This window comes from Narcine bancroftii, chromosome 9 (assembly GCF_036971445.1).
Source record: "Narcine bancroftii isolate sNarBan1 chromosome 9, sNarBan1.hap1, whole genome shotgun sequence".
Classification (NCBI taxonomy): Eukaryota; Metazoa; Chordata; class Chondrichthyes; order Torpediniformes; family Narcinidae; genus Narcine; species Narcine bancroftii.
In genome coordinates, this window is record NC_091477.1 from 16643244 (window position 1) to 16668125 (window position 24882).

The 24882-nt window shown below is 37.4% G+C and overlaps 1 protein-coding gene and 1 long non-coding RNA gene across 4 annotated transcripts in view; one reads left to right on the plus strand and one right to left on the minus strand.

Moving 5' to 3' along the window:
* sgcd (sarcoglycan, delta (dystrophin-associated glycoprotein)) overlaps positions 1-24882 on the minus strand; it is a 510268-nt gene that overhangs the window by 207779 nt on the left and 277607 nt on the right. The window lies entirely within an intron of this gene.
* LOC138742830 (uncharacterized) lies at positions 857-7338 on the plus strand. Its single transcript, XR_011344439.1, has 3 exons — positions 857-1351; positions 4257-4399; positions 7280-7338. It is a non-coding gene; the product is annotated as an uncharacterized lncRNA (long non-coding RNA).

Consider the following 24882-nt stretch of genomic DNA (forward strand, 5'->3'; position numbering starts at 1 on the left):
GCAGACTACCCACTGCACATGACCTGCAGCCTTTCAACCCTCAGGATCATCCCTCCAGAACTGTTTGCTAACCTCGCCCCTGTCTGTAAACCCATTGCCACCAAAAGTAGGTCAGAGATGCAGCAGCTACTGATAGAGGGGATGATTGAAGCCAGCACCAGCCCCTGTAGAGCCCAAGTGATGGTGAGAAAGACAGGGGAGAAACACAGAATGGTCATTAACTACAGTCAGACCATTAAAAGATATAAGCAGCTGGACGCGCACCCTCTTTCCCGCATATCTGACATGGTAAATCAAATCACTCAGTATCAGTTATTCTCCACTATTGATTTTGAATCAGCATACCACCAGCTCCCTATCCACCTTTGAGAGAGATGGCCGCCTCTACCATTTCCTGAGGGTTCCCTTTGCCGTCACCAACAGGGTCTCAGTCTTCCAGCGGGAGATGGACTGAATGGTAGACCAGTACAAGCTGCAAGCCATATACCCATATCTGGACATCACCACCATTTGAGGCCATGACCTGCAGGAACATGATGCCAATCTCCAAAAAATTCTCCAGACTGTCAAACTCCTTAACCTTACATACAGTAAGGGTAAATATCCATTTCACACAACCTGCCTCGCTATCCTTGGCTACGTCATAAAGGACAGCGTCATAAAGGACAGCGTCATAAAGGACAGCGTCATAAAGGACAGCGTCATAAAGGACAGCGTCATAAAGGACAGCGTCATAAAGGACAGCGTCATAAAGGACAGCGTCATAAAGGACAGCGTCATAAAGGACAGCGTCATAAAGGACAGCGTCATAAAGGACAGCGTCATAAAGGACAGCGTCATAAAGGACAGCGTCATAAAGGACAGCGTCATAAAGGACAGCGTCATAAAGGACAGCGTCATTGGCCCTGATCCAGATCACATGCACCCTCTTTTTGAACTCACTCTTCCCCACAGCCTCAAAGCTCTGAAAAGGTGCCTGGGCTTCTTCTCCTACTATGCCCAGTGGGCTCCCAATTATGTGGACCGGCCTGCCCCCTCTTCAAATCTATCTCTTTTCCCCTGACATCAGAGGGAGGCCTGTGCAGCCTTCAGGAAGTGGATGAATCCACCCTATTCCAAGTGGAGAGCGATGCATCTGACTTCGCCCTGGCTGCCCCCTTTAACAAGGTGCACAGGCCCATAGCCTTCTTTTCCCGCAGACTCCAGGGCCCCAAAATTTGACATTCCTCTGGCGAGGAGGCAGCCCAGGCCATTGTTGAGGTGGTACGGCACTGGAGACACTACCTTGCCGGCAAACAATTTACCTTGCTAACTCACCAACGTGCAGTTGCTTTCAACAATCAGCAGTGAGGTAAAATCAAAAACTATAAGATATTGAGGTGAAGAATTGAACTTTGCACCTACAATTACAATATTTTGTGCCGGCCTGGGAAACTGATGAAAGACTTTCTTAATAAAATCAAACTATTTGAGATTCATATATTCAGTTAGTAAGTCTCTATAAATCCTATTCACATTAATGGCATTAATCATTGCGATGAAATAAAGAGGCATATATGAATTGAGCCTGGTAGAGTCTGAATTGTTTATAACTGTTTGTAAAGCGCAACAAATATTAATCACTATCCTTTGTGTACTTGGACTTACCACAATCACCTCTCTCATGTAGCAAATTAAAAATGCCACCTTAAAAGAATTGGTTCTATTTTTATAATCCACCTATTATATCGTCACTATGTTAATGCTTATTTCTTAGCCATACCATGACTTTCAATAAATCCAGATTTTGCAATTTCTTTCTTCTCATCCTTTGAAGTATTCAAAGATTTATTTCATTTATTCTGTATGGCTCTTGAATATTCAAGTACTCCTGTTTCTAACTGACCAGTTCTTCTGGGCACAGTGGGCCAAATCACTGGTTATGTATCTCTATCTTTTCTGACCAGATGAGTTTCTCCAGCATTGTGTTTTCCATCCAAGGTACCATGGATTGTTTGCCTGACTAATTAGAGTTCATTTTCCAGATTTTTTTAAAGCGAAGGCTGTATGGAATTAATTTTTACTGATCTCCTTCTGTGTAAACACTGCTCTTCTCTTCCCACCCACCACCCCTCCCCCCCTCCCATCTCAACCGCATGTCTAAAACTCACTTCACAAGATTCACCTCAATGGAATTGATACCAAAGTAAATGGCTGTGCAAAAACAAATCTTTACACAAAGAAAGATCTTTTATTCCTGAATGAACTGAACGTATTTTGTACTGCTTTAACAATTTATTTTGAAACAACAAGCTGCTCAATTTATGCTGCAAATCTAGTTAAAAGCAGGCCGATTGAAAATAAACATTGAACTAAGTCTATCAAAAGAATAAGTGTATGTGTCCATTCAAATTGAAGGCTATGAGGTGATCTGCATTATTTTCCAAATGCCTTAATGCAGCTGCTTGCTGGTCACTTGAGAGATTTGTTTTGGAAACTGACAATGACAATCTCTCAAGTTCTCCCATCACTCTCCTTGAACGAGCAGCTGCAGTTCTCATCCTTACAGTTGAGAGGAAAACATCCCATAGAAATACATCTTCACTTATAGCATCGTATTTATTGGGAAATAAGATTTTTTTTTTGTTTCAGAAAATCAAGTTAAGTATTGTTTTTGAGAAATGCAATCTCTCTGTAATGCAGGCAGCATCTTACAAGTTCAATGCCACACGTACAAAGGTACAGGGATAAAGTTTGTTTTTCCAAAAGACCTGTCAGACATCCATACATAGCACAGCAAGTAAGATACAATACAGAAGTGCAGAGTACAGAAAGATCAGTTAGTCTGAAGAAAAGGCAATGTAGTTTTACCAGAGTGAAGTTCGTTAGGAATCTGGTTATGGCAGGGAAGAAAAGAAACTAATCTTGAATCTAGTGTTGCGTGATCTCACAATCGTGAATCTTCTTCCTGCTAGGAGGGAGGTGACGAATATAGCTGAGATGGGATCTCGATGGAGGGTAGTGGTATATGTGTGATGAGCTGAGCCACACTCACAAACTCTGGATTTCCTAGGGTCATGAGTGGAGCAGATCCCGCACTACATAGGGATGCACCATGACAGGATACTTTCAATGGTGCATCTGAGGAAGTTGTTAAGAGATGCTGGTGACATGCCACATTTTCTCAGCATAACCTTCAGTTATTATTCAGCTCATTTCGCTCCACTATCCACCTAGACTCAGAACTTCCAAGAAATGGAAAAGATTTAGGGATAAACTTCTAATGCTAACCTTACCAGCAATGCTCACTCTCCATATATCCATAAATGTTGATGAGACAACAAATAATGCAATGTTCAAAACTACCTTGATAACTAGGTCTAGATCGAATAAAGAAACCCATCAAAATCTTTATGGTTCCTGTAATCAGAACATCTATGGAGAATTGCCAACAAACAACAAAGGTTGCTGGTAATATGGGATTCCCCTGTTTATATATCCAACTTATTAACACTAAATAATTCAACTAGATAGACACTCTATTAATTTTAAATTTGGGAGCTCTGTTGCGATCAGTGAATAATTGGGAACAAGAATATGCAGATTAAAAATAGTTGCACTAGCAAACATGGGAGTGATATTTGTTTTAATTTGATATAAGAAATATATTTTATAAAATGAATCATTTCACACTGTTGATGTTGTTGTCTGCCAGTATGGCCTGCAGACAAATTTTCCAACAGCTTTGTTGTAGATTTTCTTTATCTCTCACCAGGAAGCTGCAAGCTTCCTGTATAAACAGTCTTTGAAATCCAAATCGAACTTTGCACATAGCATTCTCCTTGAGCTTGCATGCAGGTATTCCTTCCTAGAGTGCCAATGGGCTACACCTCAAAGAAATTCCTCCTTGACATAAACTCTAAATTGCATGGAGTATGCCAATTTTAATGATAAATACATCACCTTCATTTGTAAATTTTGTAAATAAAAAAAATGAAGTTAATAATAATGAAAATATCAATGAAAAAAGATTCATATTCAAACAACTTCTATTGATAATGCTTTCTTTGGTTGCCAATCTAATTAAAGAGCTAAGAAACCAAATGCAGGTCCAATTGAAAGAATTATTCTATGAAAATCTAACCTTTCATATTCTATGATCGATATTAAAAAGAATATTGATAAGAACCATTTTAATATCAGGAATAATTTAATAAACTCAACATTCTGTTTTTACGATGCTAAAACCAACCTTGTTTTATTTCTCCACCTTTTAGAAAGAAATGGTGTAAAATTGTTTGGCGTCTTCCCTCCTGGCCAAGATTAGTTGCTATCTACTATGAGCTGGTACTAATAGTATATCACCCAAGTGTTTACACAGAAAACATCAAGCAGCTTTTGCACATATTATGTTTTCATGGTAAGTAAACGACAGGATGAATTCCAAATCCCACATTTCTTCCAAGACAGAAAGAAGGTGGAGCTCACTACTGATACATGTTTAATCACATAATGGTGCTGACACGTTGCATTAGTTCAACAGACCTAAAAATGTTTTGCTACTGATTTTCGTCTGTACTCAGCATCTGATGCCTCTCGTGTCAGTGTCCCACAATAGTCAGCCAGCACTGATGGATTCTAGATGCCCTGTTATCACTTTTCCATGGTTGCACTGTCCTGGTGAAACCTTTCACCATTTTTGTCATCACTGCCCCAGATCAGCGGGGAAAAAATTCAAATACAAATGCAGAAAATTAATTTTCAATGAGATGTTGAACTTCATGCTAGCCTGACGTAGACTTAAAATCTGACAGGATATCACAAAAAATAGGTTATATCTTTAAAAAAACAGTACATTATTGGAAAGTTTTAAGGTAATTTTCGTGATCAGTGGCCTAAAATCAATAAAATATACCCAAAAGTGTTCAGGAAACAAAACTGATATTGTCCAATGTCAGGTATTTGAGGCACAACAGCCAATACAAGAAAAATAAGTTCAGCGGGGTGGCCATTTTGGGAGTGATTGAGGTGCAGCTGCAGTGTTTTTGGAATAAGTGTGGATGCTTTGGCCCCTGAGGCTTCAGCAAGAAAGCTAGGCAGAAATTCTGATAAGAACAGGCAAGGTATTTCAGCTTTTTAGACATAGTTCAGATTAGATCAGTGGAGTTAGGAGGCCGGTTAGGGCAGAGGTTTACTCACCCTGTAGGATCTGGAAATCAGACAGACTTCCCATGTCCATGATGATTATATCTGCGGGAAGCGCATCCAGCTGCAGTTCTTCAACTCACATGAAGGAATTGGAGTTAGAGTTGGATGAACTAAGGATTATCCAAGAGGCAGAGAAGGTCATATGTTCCAGGCAGACTGAAGGCATCTGGATGCCATCAGAAAGAGTAAAGGTAGAAGGCATACAGTACAAAGTTCTTCTGCAACCATTCCCCTCGGTAACATTGGATAATGCTAGGGGATAACTTCAGAGGGTAATACCAGCAGCCAGGTCAATTGTATCACAACTGGCTCGGAGGCTCAGCAGGGAAGGGTGAAGTTGGGTAGAGTGAAGTTGGGTAGAGTGATAGTGGTAGGAGACTCCATTATCAGGGGTACAGAAGGATGGGAAAATAAAACTCCAGCATTATACTGGTGCCTGTGTCCAGGATATCTCTGAATGAATGGAAGACATTCTGGGAGGGGATGGAGAGAGCAACAGGAAATGACCTGGATTTGGTACCAATGACATAAATGGGAATGAAGTTGTGGTCTTGTCAAATAGATTCAGGGAGCTAGGTAGCAAGTTAAAACACAAGACTTCCGGGGTTATTATCTCAGAATTGCCACCCATGCCACATGTTAGTGAGGCAAGAAACTAGAATATAATGCAGTTTTATGTGTAGCTAAGGAGTTGGTGCAGGAGGGAGCAATCACATATTTGGATCATTGGAATGTCTTCCAGGGCAGATGGGGCCTGTAAAAGAAGGATGGGTTTACACTTGAATTGGAGGGGGACCAATAGTTGTTTTTTTGTGCTACTTGGGAAGGTTCAAACCAGAGTGCCGTGCGTGCGAACCTGAGTAGCAGGGAAGCAGGTAATGGGATGGCGGATGCCAGGGCAAGCGAGCCTGAAAGGAAGGTCAGGAATGGGTGGGTGAACAGTCAAAATGAGACAAAGAGGTTGAAGTGTCTTCATTTAATGCAAGGATTATTGTGCGTAAGCAGACAAGTTTCCCAGGATTGGCACTTGGAATTATAATTATTGTGACCATTACAAAAGGTTTAGGTTTGGTAGCTCAATGTTCCCAGTTTTCATTGTTTTAGGCAGGAATAGTGAAGAAGATTTTTTTAAAAAGGGAGGCAGAGCATTGATAATCAGGGAAAATGTCACAACTGCATTCAAAGAGGACCCAATAGTGGGCTCCACTATGGGGGACTGTGTGGATAACAATCAGAAACCACAAATAGCCACTGAGAGGGGGAGGAACAGAAATGCATACAGATAATGGAAAGTCACAAAACCAATAGGGCTGTTGAATGGACTGTCAGGAGTAATGGTATACACAGATACCACAGTAGCATTTTATAGGCTTCTAGACACATGAAGATGAAGAGAATGAAGGGATATCTATCAAGTGTAAGCTACAGAGATTTAGTTTGATTTGCATACCATGCTGAACAGAGACATGTGGTCCAAAGAGCCTGTTCCTGTGCTGTGCTGTTTGATATACTATGATGACAACACTACAGTTGCTATATAAATGTAAGTTGCTCTCAAGATAAAAAAAATGTTCACGAACACAAATTATACGCCATTCTTTCAATTTTTGCTTGTAGAATATATTTCAACATTTCTGAAATAATACAGGTCATATCATCCTTGTAATTTTATTTGCTAGCCCTGAGGGCTCAAATATTACATGGTATCTTAAATCAAGCCATCCACATCTAATTTGATAACAGCATGTCTGTTAATTGCAGTGGTTGGGCTTGAGTTACCAATATAACGTAGCTGAGAAACCACAAATTAGAAAAAGCAGCTAAAGTTAGAAACCAGACGAAGATAAAGTACTGTGGCTAATTGAAATAGAAGGGTGCTGATAAGAGTTTATGAGCTTTGGCTTCTCATTGGAGTAGAAGGAATGAGTTTGCTACTTAGAAGTTGAACTGCAATGAAGCTGTTTCATAGAATAAGATTGAAGTTGCTCTTATTTTTGTTTGGTTGAATGAGACTGAATAAGATTCATTGCACTCTTGGGAACAATTTCAAATGTCTCCTGTCCTATTGCATGCGTACACTTGAATTGATCAGAAATAGGATCAAGCAAAACTGTCACGTGGAATTATATGAATTCATCGAGCATCAAATAATTGCCAATTTTGAACCAAAATAAAAAGAGGAAGATGCTTCCAATTGTGAACATCATTCTCCTTGATGACCATCTCTCACTGCCACTTGATCAGGTGCAAGCTATTAAGTGAGATCAGTGCCAATATCTTGCATTGTCAAGAGGCAGACAAGCAAAAGAAGAGAAGATGAAGGACAGCCATATTAAGTTTTTGTTCCTTCATGTAACTTGGCAATCGACTTTGAGCTGCTTACAATGTTAATTAAATTTTAGGTGTAAGATTTTAATAATTGAAAATTGCTTCCTTCAATCTTATTTTTTGAAGATTTATTTAAATTTTTTTAAAACAATACAGTGGTCAAATTCAAAATTAAAACATATAAGTAGACAAATTTATGCTGCATAATAGTTGTAACCCAAACTCTCCAACCTCACCCCCCACCCACCCTAAGACCCTGAAAAAAAGTGCATGAGAAAAGAAAAAGAAAGAAGAAAGCAAAAAAGAAAAGGTTGCTGGAAAGCACGGTTCACTCCATGGATTTTAATTCATGATTTAACTAATTCATGGTTTATTTTCAGAAATATGTAATACATTTCTTGGGTTGTAAGTAGTTTTCTCAAGGGGAATACAGCTGGGTGTTTCTACATTCCAGCCAGCCATACCTAGATGGGAGTCAAGACTTCCAACTAACTGCAATACACTTTCTGGCCACTGCCAATGCAATGTTAGCAAATTCAACTTGAGATTTAGATAATTTTCAATTTTAGTCAATTTTAGAGTTTTCAATTCTATATCCGAGTAAAAACAATTCTGGGTTTTGTGGAAATGGAGCTCCAATAATCTGCTTTAAAAAATTTCCTAAATCCACCCAAAAAGGTCTCACTTTGGGACATGACCAAGTCGAGTTAAGAAAGTTCCCATCTCCCCACCACAACTAAAACATTGATCTAACAAGTCTGACTTTAACGCATTTATGTGGCGTGAGATAGAACTGATGCTAAAAATACTATTGTACTAATGTCTACCTTAAATTTATTGCATTTGTCATACTGTCCTTGCATAAATCAGACCAGTTTTGCTCATTAATACTTACATTTAAGTCTGATTCCTATCTCTATCTAGACTTATGAACCCCCCATGTTTAGGGGGTCCCATTTGAAGTAAGAAACAGGTTGCCAAAGTGAATATCTTTGTGTTTCCCTTTCGAATCAGAGCTTCCACACCACAAAACTTTGATTAAAAAAACCATTGTTGGCCCCAATTTTTCCCTTATATATGCTCTTAATTGAAAATAGCAGAAGATTGTGTTGTTAAGGGTTCTCTATTTATTTTTTAATTGTTCAAATGACATGTTTCCCCTGCTCATGGCAATCCTCAATATATCTGATCCCTTTATGAGACCAAGTCCCTAAAATTTTATTACACATTTTAAAAGGGATAAGCCTTTTTTGAATCTGAGGTGTTTTAGGAGATAGACCCCCTTTGTGTTCCAATCTCATAATATATTTTAATCCAAATACTAATTATATGTTTTGACAATGGGGCTTCTTTCTCACCAGATATCAATTTCACTTCCCATTTATATATAAAATTTTCAGCTATTCTCTCTCCTTTTTAAATTTTAAATTTAGACATACAGCACAATAACAGGCTATTTCAGCCCAAGAGTCTGAGCCACCCAATTTACACCAAATTAACCTACACCCCCAGTACTGGAGCCCTGGGGAAAACCCACATAGACAGAGGGAGAATGTATAAACTCCTTACAGACAGCACTGGATTTAAACCTTGGTTCTGATCACTGGCACTGCAAAGGTGTTGTACTAACTACTACACCAACCGTCCCTCTCATGCCTGCCATCGTAGTTGAGCCTATGTCAAAGATACAAGAGATGCAAGGATACTGGGTCGGCAACAGTCACCATTATGAGACGTATTCTCTCAACTATTGATGTACTTGATTGAAGAGACAACCAGACCAGATATAATCCAATGTTAAGTTCCTAACATAATTGACTCAGATAGGATGGAAACAGATGCAGCAATAAGGTTAGATCAGAACATGAAAGATAAATTGGGGAAAGATAAATAATTAATTCACAAGAAAAGGGTAATCGTTACCAAGCTACAAAAGTGTGTCATCATCACACATGCTTGTTCCTTCCATCTGAGGGATAATCGATGCCTCCACTGAGCAAGCATTCACTGTCCAAGGATTAAGAGGAGATGAAGGACTGTGTGCAGAAAAATAAGATCTGTGGACCTGTGTAAAGATACTAACAAAAGGAAACACTGCACGCTCATCAAACCTCAGGCCCTGGGAAAAGGTCAGATCAGATCTCGTTCACAAGGGGATATGTATCCAGTGACAAGCTGATTATTCTAATTTTTTCTGGAAGATTTCTTAGAAATTATCCATTTATTTAAAGAGTTAATAATTCATTCAATGGTCAGTTTGCAGATATTATCTGTATGAGGAAATGTTCACTATCAGCCACAGTTCACAGCAGACGTTTATCGCTTTAATTATTGAACTGCATGACCTCACTTTTAACCAGAAAAGTAGGGTTTCAAAGGAAGCCGAGGAACCCAACTAACTCATATCTTCTGAGCCAAGTTGCGAATAGAAAAACCTAGTCTTTGCAAGTCCCAAACCCAGAGGATGATGGACAGTCCAATACAGTACCAGATGTACTAAAAACTCTACTTCCTATGATGGAGGGGCTTTTGCATAGTTAAACAAAAGTGTGCAAGGACAATGGAATGTAAGTATATTACCACAGAGGTGCTGAAGACCTGCCTTTGCTTTAGATATGGGAAAACTGACAATGAAATGTACATCAGATCAACACCTGAGGAAGTAAGAGCCAATGGCAACTCAGTACCTGTCACAGCCTTGATCATAATGGAGGAGAACTTCCCATCTTGGGGTCAATTTTTCCACCTAAATGTTCCAAAGTGGAACATTCAATTATGTTGGATTTTGTTTCTTTTTGCATGTTATTATTATTTAAGGAGAAACAATACCTGTATTGTTTATGTATCTTTGAATGCACTCCTTTAAGAGTTGTATGTATGACCAAGTGCTTTCTATATGGTGTTTGAGTGGAAAACCAGCACATCTAGAAGTCAGTCATGGCAAGGAAATTCTCCCTTAATGTCAACTTTTTAGTTTAATGTTTTTAATTTGTTTCCCTGACTGTTGTCCAATATCTTGAAGAGAGATAGTGAGTGTTTCAATACATTCCAAACATATCATAAAAATGAGCTGGAAAATAATCCAGTGAATGTTAATGTCAACTTTTCAAGGAAGTCTACTAGTAGAAATGGGATGTCCTTGTTGAAACTTAAATTCACCCTGAGTCAACCTAAGGAGCAGAATTTATTTGAATAAATGTCAGCAAATAATCTGTTCAATTAAGGTAAGTTTTGTTTTCAAGGTAAGGTCCAGTCAAAAGAAAATCTAACATTATCATCCAATAAAATGTCAGAACTAATCAGCAACTAAATTGAAAAACTAGTATTATATTACAACGGTCAAAAAAATCAAAATCACACTTTCAGAATGTATAAATAGGTAAAAATCTACCTTATTAAAGCATTTTTTCTAATTAAAATTTAAAAAAACACAATTATATAGAGCGCAAAACAATAATTGAACTTCAGGAGTTGCTATAACCAAGAGTTTATGATAGATTATTTCCAGATTACCAGTTCAAAAATTTAATTTACACTCAATCACAGCTTCTAGGGATCATTCTAGACCGTCCTCCATGATCTTAGCTTCATAATCTGTTGCTTATTCCTATATTAGGGAAGCCACCCAGATTCCACACTCAGGAGGACCACAACTTCATCTGCGTTGCTTTCTGCCAACAAGAGCAGGAAAAATGAACACATGGATTTGCCTGCATTGAAGGGTTTCCACAGTGTCGGCATTTATAAAACATACTGCGATAGCATAAGTCCTTCCAGCGACCTTTCTCTTAACATTCTGCACAAGCACCTCACTGCAGTCCTGTTTGGGCTCCTTAATGTCAAAAGAATAGACTTTCTGCAGTAGGTACTGTCCTTTAGCATTTTGTCAAGATTATTTTGATGTCGAAGCACTCTCTCACCATTGCACTATCAACTGATTCATTATTTAACCTGAAACATGTTGCAGAGGATGGATGTGGTCACAATGGATAGAATGCAAAGGAGATTCATCAGGATGTTGTCTGGATTGGAAGACTCTGGTTATGATGAAAGATTGAAGTGTCTGGGATTGGTTTTCCTTGAGTAAAAGAGGGTGAGAGGTGACCCGATAGAATTATAATATTTAAAGAAAGGCCTGACATAGAAGGTTACAAAGCTAGTGGGAATCCATGGAATTAGTGCAGATAGCCAAAACGACGATGTGGTGGGCCAAAGGCCCCTTTTCTGTGGTGTACAACTCTGTGACCCAATAACTGCATTGTTGTATGTTCCTTAAGGAGCCACATGCAAAACTTAGTCCTACCAATGAAGCTATATGCCTGTCGTTATGAAAACTTGTGACAGATCAATAGAAAATTCTACACTGAAACTGATGTTGTCAGTAGTGGCAATCTAATTTTCCCAGTTGCATCGTGTTGAATCAAGTTCGAAAGGAATAAAAATAATTGCAGGTTTTGCAATAATTGTTAAAGGAACAAAAGGGACTGTGAGGGAGGATGTCATGGAAAATACAAAGATAACTTAGAGAGTGGTCTCAATTATTAGTTTGCAAATATTACTAAAATGAATTTAAGACATGGATTTGTCTGCAATGCTGACATTTCTTAAATCAGAGACATTCAATGTAAGTTTATTGTCACGTGTGTACCTACTAGACACAGATCCACTGATCTTTTTTTATTTGATGAGGCCAAACAGGAATGATACAGCAACTACTACAGTTAAAGAAAATTAAATGACCACAAAAGCAAGCCAGAAAAAGAGATGATAGATATCAAAGAATGGGTAAATAAACATGTACAGTTGTAGTTAGGGCAGCAAACACACCCTGAAACTTCGGTAGTGCAGACAGATCTTTTAATGGTCCTGAGGTAATTTATTGGTTAGGGTTTGAGTCATAAGGGAGGTTCAAGAACCCAATAGCTGATGCATAAAACTGTTCTTGAGGTGCTTCTTTACTTTCTGCCTGAAGGTAGCAGTGTCCAGGGTGATGCGAGTCTTCCATGATGTTGGCAGCCATCTTAATGGTGCACTTCACATTGATACTTTCAATGAAAGTACTTTCAGGTCGGGACCCATGATTGGCTTAGCAACATTTGCAACTTTCTGCAGCCTTCTGCATTGATGAGCCCTTGAGTTTCCAAACCAGAATTTGAGGCAACCAGTTAGCATACTTTCTAGAGTACATCTGTGAAGGTTCGATATTCAACAACATGCCCAATCTCTTCAGACATTTTAGAATGTTGTGGTGTTGGTTCAGAGATTGCTCCCACATGCTTTAACATTGGTTTGCAAGATGGAGATTGAAAGGTCTTGGAACAAGTAAAGGCTTACAAAGAGAAAAGGTTTTCCTAAACCTGGAACTTCTAACTCTAATGCCCCTGAAGATCAAATACCATAGAGAATAGGGTAAGACAAAAGAGGAAACATTATAACGAGACCTTGACAATAACAATGAAGACCTTGAATATTATTATAAGACAAAAGATAAAGGTTCAAAGTAAATTGGAGGGATAAAGTGAGACTGTGGGGAAAAAAATCTGGCAGTAATAAAGAAAGCAATAGCATTAACTGTAAAAATAAGAGAGCAAGAGGATAAACACAGAAAGAACAATTATTTTGTAAGCTAAAAAGGTAAATTACATCAGGAGTGAGGTGGAATATGGTTGTGGCTTTACCAAATATTGTGCTTTGCATGTTGCAAAAAAAGAGACTTGATATATTTATTATAGTTCAAGAGAAATTTGGAATGTTGGAAGACATAAACAAATAGGAATATATAGCTATTGAATTTAGGTAAATCACAAAGCTTAACAAAATGAATGCCAGGTTGGTTAGTGAAGCAAAGGAGGAAGTAGCACAGGCTCTGTGTGTTATTTTGCACTCCTCTCTGTACTGATATGTTTTCCTCCACTGTATACCCCCTTCCAATTATTGTATATATGAGGCTGGCCCGCCCACTAATGATTCATCTCTTAAGTCTCCTCCCCTTTTGCTCTGGCCATAAAGGTTGCATTACTTCCACCTTTACGGCAGTCCTGTACCTGGATCCGGGCCAGCCAAAGTCTTGTGTGCATTAAAGCCTATTGTTCCTGCAGCCTATGACTCTGTGGTTATTGATAGAGCCTATCACACTCCAGCCACAGTCAAGATGTCTGGCATCAAGGAAGGTTAACCTTGCACCATTCTTTAAAAAAATTGGAGGGATAAACTCAATTTCACTTGTGAGAAAATCACTGGAAAAATGTTTGAATGACAGTATTAATCATCATTTAGAAAGGCACAAAATCTTCAGCATAGATTTGTTATTGAAGGTTAACAATAAGTTCAAATTCTTCAATGGCAGATGAGGAATTTAAATTCAGTCCATAATCTGAAAATTTAAAATGTCCTAATCTTCAAAATGATATCCCTGAAATTGCTAGATTGTCATTAAAATAAAATCTTGTTCACGACCATACTTCAAAGAGGAAATCGGCCATCCTTGCCTGGTCTGCTCTACATGTGGTTCCAGACTCACAGCAATGTGATGAACTCTAAAAGGTCTTCTGAAATTAAAATTAAAGTCAATCAGTTCAGGGGCAATTGGGATTGATAATAAATGCTGGCCTTCTCATCTTTTTTCAGATATTAAATAAATAAATATAAATATTGGCTGATATTCCTCAAGATGACAATAAAAGGTGCATGTGGATTGTAAGTTTTTGTTGAAATTTAATTTAGACATACAGCATGGTAACAGGCCATTTTGGCCCATGAGTCCATGCTATCCAATTTATACCCAATTAACCTACAAACCCAGTATGTTTTGAACAGTGGGAGGAAAACGGAGCCCCCTGGGGAAAACCCACGCAGAAATGGGGAGAACATACAAACTCTTTACAGACAGCGCGGGATTTGAACCCCGGTCCCGATCGCTGCCACTGTAAAGGCGTTGTGCTAACTGCTACGCCAATCATTCTGCCCTGAAACGGAACCAAGTGTCAATTTTGCTCTGCCAATTAATAAGATTACTGCAGATCCAATCTTGAGCTCAGCATCTCTTCCCCAGACTTTCCCCAAACCATCTGATTACTCTGTCATTCAAAGATCTGTCCATTTTTGCCCTGAATATATTCCATGATTCTGCCTCTTCATCATTCCAGGACAGAGAGTTCCAAGGGTTTGACCTCATAAATTACTCCTTAAATTTCTCAATTATTCCTTAGTCTGATGTTACAAACCACGTGTAATGATCAGCAATAGACAATGAACCAGTCAGTGTTTAATTTTAAAGCACTAAGAGAGTGTGAGTGTGTGAGTGTGTATGTTACCCAGAACATTACAATCCAGGCCAAAATCTAGAAAGTTACTTCAAACTTGAGTCTTTCAATTTCAGAGTTGAAGTGTAAGCCTTTGAAATTTGACGCTTAGAATTAAATTAGACCTGATGGGAAGACTTGAGTTGTGGCTGCTACAGACTCATGAACTCTTTGAAGAAATGTCCATCCACACGAGCTGTGGTCATAACACTCCTGGCCCTTTTGTAGGCAAGACTCAAACCAGACCGACAATACGAAGCTTCCAAGACCCAGGCACTAGTCTCTCCAAGTAACTTCACTGCTCGTCACACTTAAAATAAAGGGGTCTCTCCGAGTGATGTATGAAATGTTAAATATTATCTGTGACCATTCAGTCTCTCCTGCCTACTATTCCTTACATTTTACTAAAACGATAGCTCGTAAAACTGAAATATTATTCTGAATCACCGGTCAATCATTTATATTTCCATTCATCTTTCTGAAGTCAAAACCCTCACATTTTTTTCCCTATTATACTCTATCTGCCAAGTTCATGCACAATCCCTTCACCCTCACAACTTGTTAACTTATCAAAACAATTATCCCACCATACTCTTGGCCATTTCATTCAATTAATATATATAATGTAAATAGTTAAGATCCCAGGACTGATACCTTTGACACACCATTCGTGTCTGATTGCCAATCTGAAAATGACCCATTTCACCCAATTCTTCATATTCTGTTACTAAGCCAATTCCTTGCCATGCATTTTTACCTATTATGCATGTTAATTTTTTTTTAAATCCAAATGCACTAAATATAATGGTCATTTTTTAAATTCCCAAAAAACTATCCAACTTGATTTCATAAAACATCTTGACTTTTCATGACTTTCTAACTATTACCTCTCTAATAATAGGTTCCAACATTTACCCCATTGACAAATATTAGGCCAACTAGCATACATTGTTTTTCCTTGTTTCTGCCTTCATTGAAATTGGCATCACTTCAACAGTTTTTTTAATCCTCTGTGGCCCTCACCTGAAAATTAGTAAGTTTTGGTGTTTTATAGCCAAAGCTTCCTCCTTCTCTACAACATGATGCAATAAAAGCGATTTATGCCTATTGATGGTCTTTAGCTCCATTAGCTTGCCTTGTAGCTGTCCAGTGATAAAGATAGTTTTTCTTTTAATTCTTCCTTCCCACTAGCCCCAGGATTACCTATCATGACTGGATTGTGTTTGGGTCTTCAATGTATTAGTGGCCAATCAACAGTGAACATTAATCCAAAATAATAATTTGGAATTTCTTTCTACTTCCAGTTTTTATTGCTATTCCTACCCTAAAGGCTCCCTGCTATCTATTTTTTTTTAATAGTGTTTACTGGTTTAACGACGTATTCTTTCTCTCTTTATAAGTTCTTATTGTCCTTTGCTGGTTTCTAGACAAAATACTAATCTTCTGGCATATCACTGATCTTTATAAAATTGAATGTCTTTTCTTTCAATTTTGCACCATTCTTAACATTTGTAGCCATGGAGCATCTCTCTCATACTTTCTCATCAGATGCATGAAATATCTTCTTTAATGTTTGTCTTTGCTGATCAACAGTCTGAACCTTTATTATATTTTCCCAGTCCATTTTGGGAAATGTTTCTTCATTATAGTAGCTTAATGTTTTTATAGCAGCCAACCAACACTTTTTGCCCTCCGAATGAAAATATTCTACCACGCTTTCATAGGGGATCCTATCCCATGAAATCATTAATTAATTTGCCTCATTACACAATGCCAGATCTGCAATAGCCAGGTCTCTGATTGGCTCTTCAATATATTGCCCTATTAATCTGTTCCAGATATACTCAATAAATTTGTCCTCAAGGCTACTATTTCCACTTAGATTTCTTCAATCTATATGTTAATTAAAATCACACATAATTATTGCAGTACCTTTCTTAACAGAGACCTTTTTTTTGATTTATACTCAGTCCTGCTCTATAGTTACTGTTAGATGACCTATAAATTATTCCCAACATTACCCTTAATTTTTCTCATCTCCAGACAAATTGATTCAAAATATTGAGCTTCTGAGACAACATAATTTCTTACCACTGTAGTGATCTCATCCTTTGTTAATAGTGCTAAATCTACTTCCTTTAAAGGCTATTTGATATCTTGTAAGGAATTGCAAAAAGATAATATTCTCTCCCCAACTTTGATCACATTGCAACCATGATTATTATATCCAAATAACTTTATATGGCAATGAGATCTGTATGTTCTTTATGAATTACAGTACAATTTCAGATATAGCCCCACAGGACAGACTGGTAGGAAAAAATAATAGCCCATGAGATCCAAAGGAATATAGAAAGTTAAATCCAAAATTAGCTTGGGGGAACAAAGGATAATGGATGACAGCTACTTTAATCATCATTCTAGATTCCTTGGCTTTTGTGTTATACACTAATGAAAACATTTCAAATGCAAGGGCTAACATTGAGAGATTTGCAGGTGCCACAGTATAACTTAAAATGATGAAGAAATCTATGGATTGCAGAAAAGGATCAGCAAACTGGTTAGGAATTTAAAAAGTGTCAAACAGAATACAATTCTGACTGCTGTAATGTAATGCATTGGATAAGGAAAAATAAGCGTGGAAATATAAAATAAATCGAGGACAATGAGAAGCGTACAAAATGCAATCAGGTCATCACATTGCCAGAAGGATATGATTGTATGAGCTATGGTTTAAAAAGATTTACAAGTAAGAGTTCATTTGGAATTTTAGCAATCAAAAAATTCCAATAGGTTGCTTTCTTCAGAAAGTTGGGGCTGCAGGGAAATGAATTTACAAGGAGTCAAATAAAAGGAATATGCTTCTTGGTTTAAAAAAAACATAAGTCATGAGGGGCATAGAATTAAGGGAGATAATAGAACTATCAAGAGAAAGATAAAGGAGCAAATAGTTCATCTGATTCCTAAAATGGAACATGGTATAGTTGCCATGAATTTACAAAATATCTGGAAAACCCAAACTATTTCTATCAATAACAAATTCAAATCCCTCCACAGTAACCGAGAAATTTCAATCCAAGCAAGTAAGTTCATCAACAAACTACTTGTTCATTGCTTAGAGATGAATATTGTTTCATGGTTATGTGAGAAGCTAATCATGAAATAACTGGATTGTTGAAAAAAAACCTCTACTTCTGTCTAATGACTAAATAATCATTCATGTTCTTTAGGATAATCTGCGGTTTTCACTTGTGGTGTTGATCCTTTAGTTTATGTTTGGCCTCACTGTGGCAAGAGAGAAAACCAAGGACAGACAGGACACTGGGAATGGGAAGGATAGTTGAAATAGCTTGCCACTGGAAGCTGAAGGTGGCTGTTGTGGGCAGAGTGCAGGAGATTGATAAAATGGTTGGAAGCACTGAATGCAATCAGTTTGGAGGAGATGCACATGAACCTCTGCCTCACTGGGATGGGTTGCCGGCATCCTTGGATAGTGGTGAGGCAGTAGAGGGAAAAGAGTTACAGGGGAAGGTTGGGAGGGATGAGTGGAAAGGGATGAGTGGACAAGGGACTCTCAGAAAGAGTGATCTCTGAGGAAAGCAGAAAGATGAAGATAGGGAACATGTAGCTGCTGGTGGGATCCCATTAGATACGATGGAAGTGTTGAAGCAAATACTCTAATGAGGTATTTACTTTATTAAGTATTGAAGACAGATTTTGTAACTTTTGTATTTTGTGCAGATTATGATCTCATAATATCCAAAGCCCTAAGGCCATATCAATTAATTATTTTTTCCTACCCTGTTATTCTATCATACAAGGGCCCTTTTTTTTGAAACAAGTGTAGAAGATTGCATTTAAGTATGTAATTGAAAATCTATGAATAGATTTAGTGATTATTACATGAAAGGATATTAAATTGTGCATTTAGCTTCATCTTTGTGAGTCATTTCTGGCACCAAATGCAGCTACTTAAAAATTATTCAAATGATTTCATCATATCCCAAATGAAAAATCTCACGGGCTACATATTGCATGGAACCTAAAGGGACTGTACAAATCAGTGGTTCTCAACTTTTTTTCTTTCCACTCACATACCACTTTAAGTAATCCCTATGCCATCGGTACTCTGTGATTAGTAAGGGACGGCTTAAGGTGGTATGTGAGTGGGAAGGGAAGGTTGAGAATCACTGCTCTAGATCTAATTGTTACTGAAGTATTTTGCTTGAGAAAAATTGTCATTGGCCCGTTTCCTTTGGAGCTTTGAAACTGTGCACACAATGAGTCAATTAGGTATGATTAAAACAGTGGTTTTTAAACTTTTTCTTTCCACCCACATACCACCTTAAGCAATCCCTTACTAATCACAGAGCTCCTACGGCATGAGGAATACTTAGTGATATGTGAGTGGAAAGAAAAGAACCAGTGGTATAAATACTGGTGGACGGGAGGAAAATGTCTATCTTGAGAGAGTTGAGATTAGATAGCATGAGGTCCAAAATCTTGTTTACATTTTGCTTTAAACACAGTGATCATGCCAAAAGAGGATCAGACTGGGACAATTTTGAATGGGGTGCTCTGACCTTAATCTAGCAGGAAGTTGGGAGCCAGTCTGGGGATTTCAAAATATCAGATGAGTGAAAGTGTATTGGTTTTGCTTCAGTTTGTAAAGCATGCAATATCATTTGTATAAAGTTGTTTTATGCAGGTGATATCAAAATGGACACTGCATGAGATTTGATGATACTGTCCAAGTTTGTGGCTTTGATTTGTATGTGTAACATGCACATAGAAGATCAAGAACAAATTTTCACATGTGCATTACTAAAAATTTAAGTTTGCTATCAATGAATTGCAAAAACACATTTGTGCAAAATTTTTTTTTTCAGGATTAGATTTATGGCAGCTTCTTTTTAACTTTTTTTTAAATATAACTTGATAATTTAAAAGTTGTAACAAGGAACAGTTCAATGAATATAGCCCAGAAATGCAATTCTTACAAAAAATGCAAACATTTTAGTCTGTTAGATTACAATGAATTCATTGAAAACTCTCTGAACCAATTGATGCAGGTTACATTTAGAACCTCTTGTAAAGTCTGCTTGCAAATGAATTAATGGAAAGTCCCTCTGTTGATTCATTTCCTTTGGGGCCACAGTCATTTCAGAGACAGGCTATGCTTTTAAAATCAATGCAAATCTGGATTACATGGAACATCAGTAGTGCTTAAAATTCCATGATTATTTTAAATGCTTTTACTGATTTTAGTTCAGTTATACATTAAAAAAGCACCATACACTATAAACTTCAAGTTCATATTTAATAAATGTTGGCATATCAAACAGTTCAGTACAGAAACAGGCCCTTCAACCCACAATGTCTATGCTAGCCATGATGCAAATTAAAACATGCTCTCAATCCATCCATTCTCTAAGGTGTTCATATGCTTGTTTAAATGTCTCTTAAATAGAGGATAGTGAGACAACTTCAAAATGTTGCTATCCTACATGCTCTCACCATTTTCCCTGGAAGCACGTTCCAGACATTTACCACTCTGTGTTAAATAAAGACTTCTACACCAATCTCCTTTAAATTATCCCTTATCACCTGAAATGTATGCCCTCCAATTTGTGACATTTTCACATTTCTACTTTAGGACAAAAGACTATCTACTCAATCTATGTCTCTCATAATTTTACATTCTTTAAAACCCCCAGAATCCGGCACCTATGGCGATTGTTTTTTTTGGCAGATAAATGGATTTTCTGGTTGTTTGAGATTGTATGTTGCATGATTGGGGAACTGGCCACTCAGGGGCACCAAAGGCACCTCCATATAATGAATTCTCTCTAATCCAGCCAACATCTTGGTGAACAACTTCTGCACCCTTTCCAAAGTCTCTGTATCTGCATCTTCTTATTTGTACTCTATAGGAGATACGATTGCCTCACTCAAATATGCTGCTAATACATTTGAAAAGATATGACTGTCCTGTCCAAGAATTTGAACTGCAAATTCTTACAATCTCATCAACCTTTGGAACAGTTCCACTGAATTTCAACTTTCTGCCTCTGGAACTGTTTAAATTTTGTGAGACAGCATTTTAGCTGATGCTGTAATTATAAATAATATTGAATTGCGTAAATAATATTAAGTCAAAATAAAATTGAGGGCATTCAAATCTATCTGCCTTGGTCAAATTATCTCTCAGTCTTCAAGTCTGCTGTATAAGACTCCAATTATTCCTGATGCTTCGTATACAACACAACAAGCTGCATCAAGCTGGTTGTTAGTCAATGTTTCTAAAGGAATCTATGAGCTGTCGGACATTTGCACTTCAAGAACTCTAAGAGTCAGATGCTTTTGAGGAGTAAAAGTCAATTTTACATTCATGGTGAAAAATCTGGTAAGATTTTGACAAACCAATTGAAAGGAATTGCTGCTAAGAGACATATTACTAAAATTCGAATGGATGACGATACTGTTACCACAGATCATTCTAAAATAAATGATATACATTTAGAGAATTTTATTCAAGATATTGCTATAAATTACATTTTAAAATGCAAATCATGCAAGAAAATAGGAGAAAGTGAGATACTATCTGGGGTTCATTGTCCATGCAAAAATCTGATGGCAGAGGTGAAGAAGGTGTCCTTGTGCCAATGGATGTTCATCTTCAAGCTCCTGTACCTCCTTCCTGATGGTAGCACATTAAGAAGGAATGACCTGGATGGTGGAAGTTCTTGAGGATAGACTTGCTTTCCTGAGACACTGCCTCTTGTAGATGTCTTTGATGGAATGAAGACTGATGCCCAAGTTCACAACTCTCTGAAGATTTTTCCTGTCCTTTGCATTGGCAGCTCCATACCAGACAGTGATGCAACCAGTCAGAATTCTCACCATGGTACGCCTGTAGAAATTTTCAAGAGCCTTTGGTGACATGAGCTGCTGGTGAGCCTTCTTAGTGGTTGCATTGACATGGATTACATCCACTTTCAGTCTCTCTCACTAGTTGCCTATCAGGGGTGAGAGCTTTGAGGTCTGTAGAAGAGATTAACTCATACTGTCCTGCATGTCCATAAAGAGCATGTGAGTGAGGACTGGAGTTGGAGACAGGGCAGAATGTTCACTATGTGATCCAAAGCACTTGGATATCATCTGGGTGTATCCAAAATTCAATTCCAGAATGTTGAATCAAGAGTGAAACTTTACTTTCTTCCTTGGATTTAATTTCCCCATCCTTTTTAAGCTTTGAATTGTAATGCACCATCTACAACCTTTAAAAACCATTCTGTCAGCATCCTTTATGGTAAACATTTTATTTTGATTTATAGGTTGCACTTCCTCTTATCCTTAGTGTAGTGATATGTTTTCTCCTTCCTACCTGTGTGCTGTAGGAACTACAGATACTATCTGTAGGCTGGCTTGCCCACTAGTGACTCATCTCCTACATCTCCTCCCCTTATGACCTGGCCATAAAGGTCGACCTCCCTCCCCCTTCCGGCATTCCTGTACCTGGATCTGGGCCAGCCAGTCTTATGTTTATTCAAGCCTATCATTCCCCTGCTCTCGACTTTGTGGTTATTGATAGAGCATATCACTTAGTTTTCTCTGTTTTGTTTTCTTACATTAATCTTTTGAAATTTAGTCAAGTACAAAATTCTCTTTGGAAGGTGCACTTTTGTAGTTTCTATTATTCTTTCACAGAAGCAATCATTATTTTGTATCACTCTGTTCCAGTCTACAGATGGTGCTGTACGTTCCAGTCTACAGATGCTGCTGTACAGGAAGTGAAAATTATGCCGTTTCCACAGAGCACTACTTAGTGGTTGAGCTTCAGAACTGCAATATTATGTTTCAAAGATAATTATATGAATTTTATACCACAACAACAGTCTTCAAACAAGGATTTTCAGCTGGTCTTAAAAGAAAGAAAATATATTTCTAGCAGTAAACCAGTGGTAATTTGATCCATAAAAGGAAGCAATGATTGGTTCACAGTTCAGTATATGCTCCAAAAATAATATTTTCTAGAGAGCAACTATTTTGTCTCTGAACCAAATTAAAAATATACTGCTAAACCAGGCATTATTTGGAGACCAAGATTGACTATTTTCTGCATGAAGGCATCCTTAATTTTCTACCGATTGCTTCGGAAAGCAGTGATTTATGCTTCTCTGGATTCCAATAATGTCCTTAGATTCATGCTACTCAATAATGGTGGCCAATATTTGCTTAAGAATTTGAACAATGGTTGGCAAATTGTGATAAATAGAGCATTGTACAAGTATGCCCTTAGCCAATCACTTCTTTAATTCTTGATATTTTCAACTCTTCCTCACGAAGGATAGGGACAAAGCATATTTATCCTATTGAACCTTCCCATCTCTATGATGTGGATTATTCATAGTGTCATAAGAGTTATGGAGCACAGAAACAGGCCCTTCAGCCCAACATGCCTATTTCAACCAAGTTGCCTATTTGAGTTTGTCCCAATGGGCAACACTTGACTTGAACTCTTCCTTCATGGAGCGTCCATTGAAACTGACAATAGGGATAAATCATATACTAGTGATAAGATGTTAATGAAGATAATATTCACCTGTAATCAAATTCAGTTGATGAGAAACTGAAATGAAAACATAAAATATGGAGGTAATGAGGCCTTGAGCAGCTTATCCAAGGAATACCTTATTTTGTGCAGGTAAAGTAATACAATTGGTAATGCAATTCATTAATATTGATTTCTTCAAAATTCTTGGGGGAAAAAGTTGCATTTCAATAAATATTTTTGCCAGATAACCTTAAAAACAGGAGATACTTTGTCAAATATTTGGTAAAACCCCGATTCCTATTAGACAGCTGATTGTTTTTATCAATATTGCACAAACAATGCCATAGGAAATATAGGGATCGAAATTTCAACTAACATTATCTCCTGAAACATGGGAAGAATTACTAGACAAGTTAATACTTCTTCACTTTGTGCACATCATCTTTATCATAGTTTAAAATAGTTCACCAAGCTTATATGTCTGAAGATAAACCAGCTTGCATCTTTGCTAATACAAGCTCTACTTGTGATCATGTCTGAGGTCATGTCCGGTGTTACAAAAATTTTGGAAAGATGTTTTTAAAACTCTATCAATGAAACTAGTTATTCAATTACAACCTAACCCCTTAATTGCTCTCTCTTGAATTACAAATGTAGGTTGTTTACCTATTTCTGCATATCAAGTAATAACTTTTTCTCCACTATTAGCTAGAAGAGTCATTTTACTTAAATGGAAAGACTCTGAATCTCTGACATTATTTCAATGGCTTCCTTGTGTTAAGTCTTTTTTAAATCTAGAAAAAAAATCAGAAGTTGTACTTTTGATGCAACTACTAAATTTGAAGAAACATGGAAACAATTTATTGATTACTTTCATAGGATATAACTGGCATTATTCTAGGAATTAACTCTTCCTTTCCAGACGTAATATAATTCTTGCTGTTTTTGTTCTCTGTCGGTATGGACCGGAGCGAAGTTTTAAACTATTCGACAGATCCTCAGGATAGGCCGTTCAGTTTTTTTTTGTTTTGTTCTTATTATATGTTTTTTAGTAGATTTGTTTTTTTTAAATATATAATTATTTATTTATCTGTTTTCTTTGTTAGGAGAATTATTTTCAGTCTGGAATTTATATATGAACTTATACTATGTAGACTTGGACATACCATTTTAATTGTGTTATTTCTATTTCTCCTTATGCTGTATATATTATAAAAAAATAAATAAAGGTTTCATAGGAACAATAACGAATTTAATCGGGTCTTCTGGATTTATAGGGAAAGCATCTTTTAAGTATTAGACTGGGGAAATCTTCCCAAAATAAAAGTAGTTAGGCAAAACACTTTGGGTTGAGACATTTGTTCGATCTTGCTTTTAAAAAAGATTACTTTAGGAAGGCAGTGCCTGTGGTTCATTGTTCATTCAGAAATCTGATGGCAGAGGGGAAGAAGCTGTGCTTTTGCTGTTGAGTGTTCGTCTTCAGACTCCTGTACCTTTTTCCAAATTGTA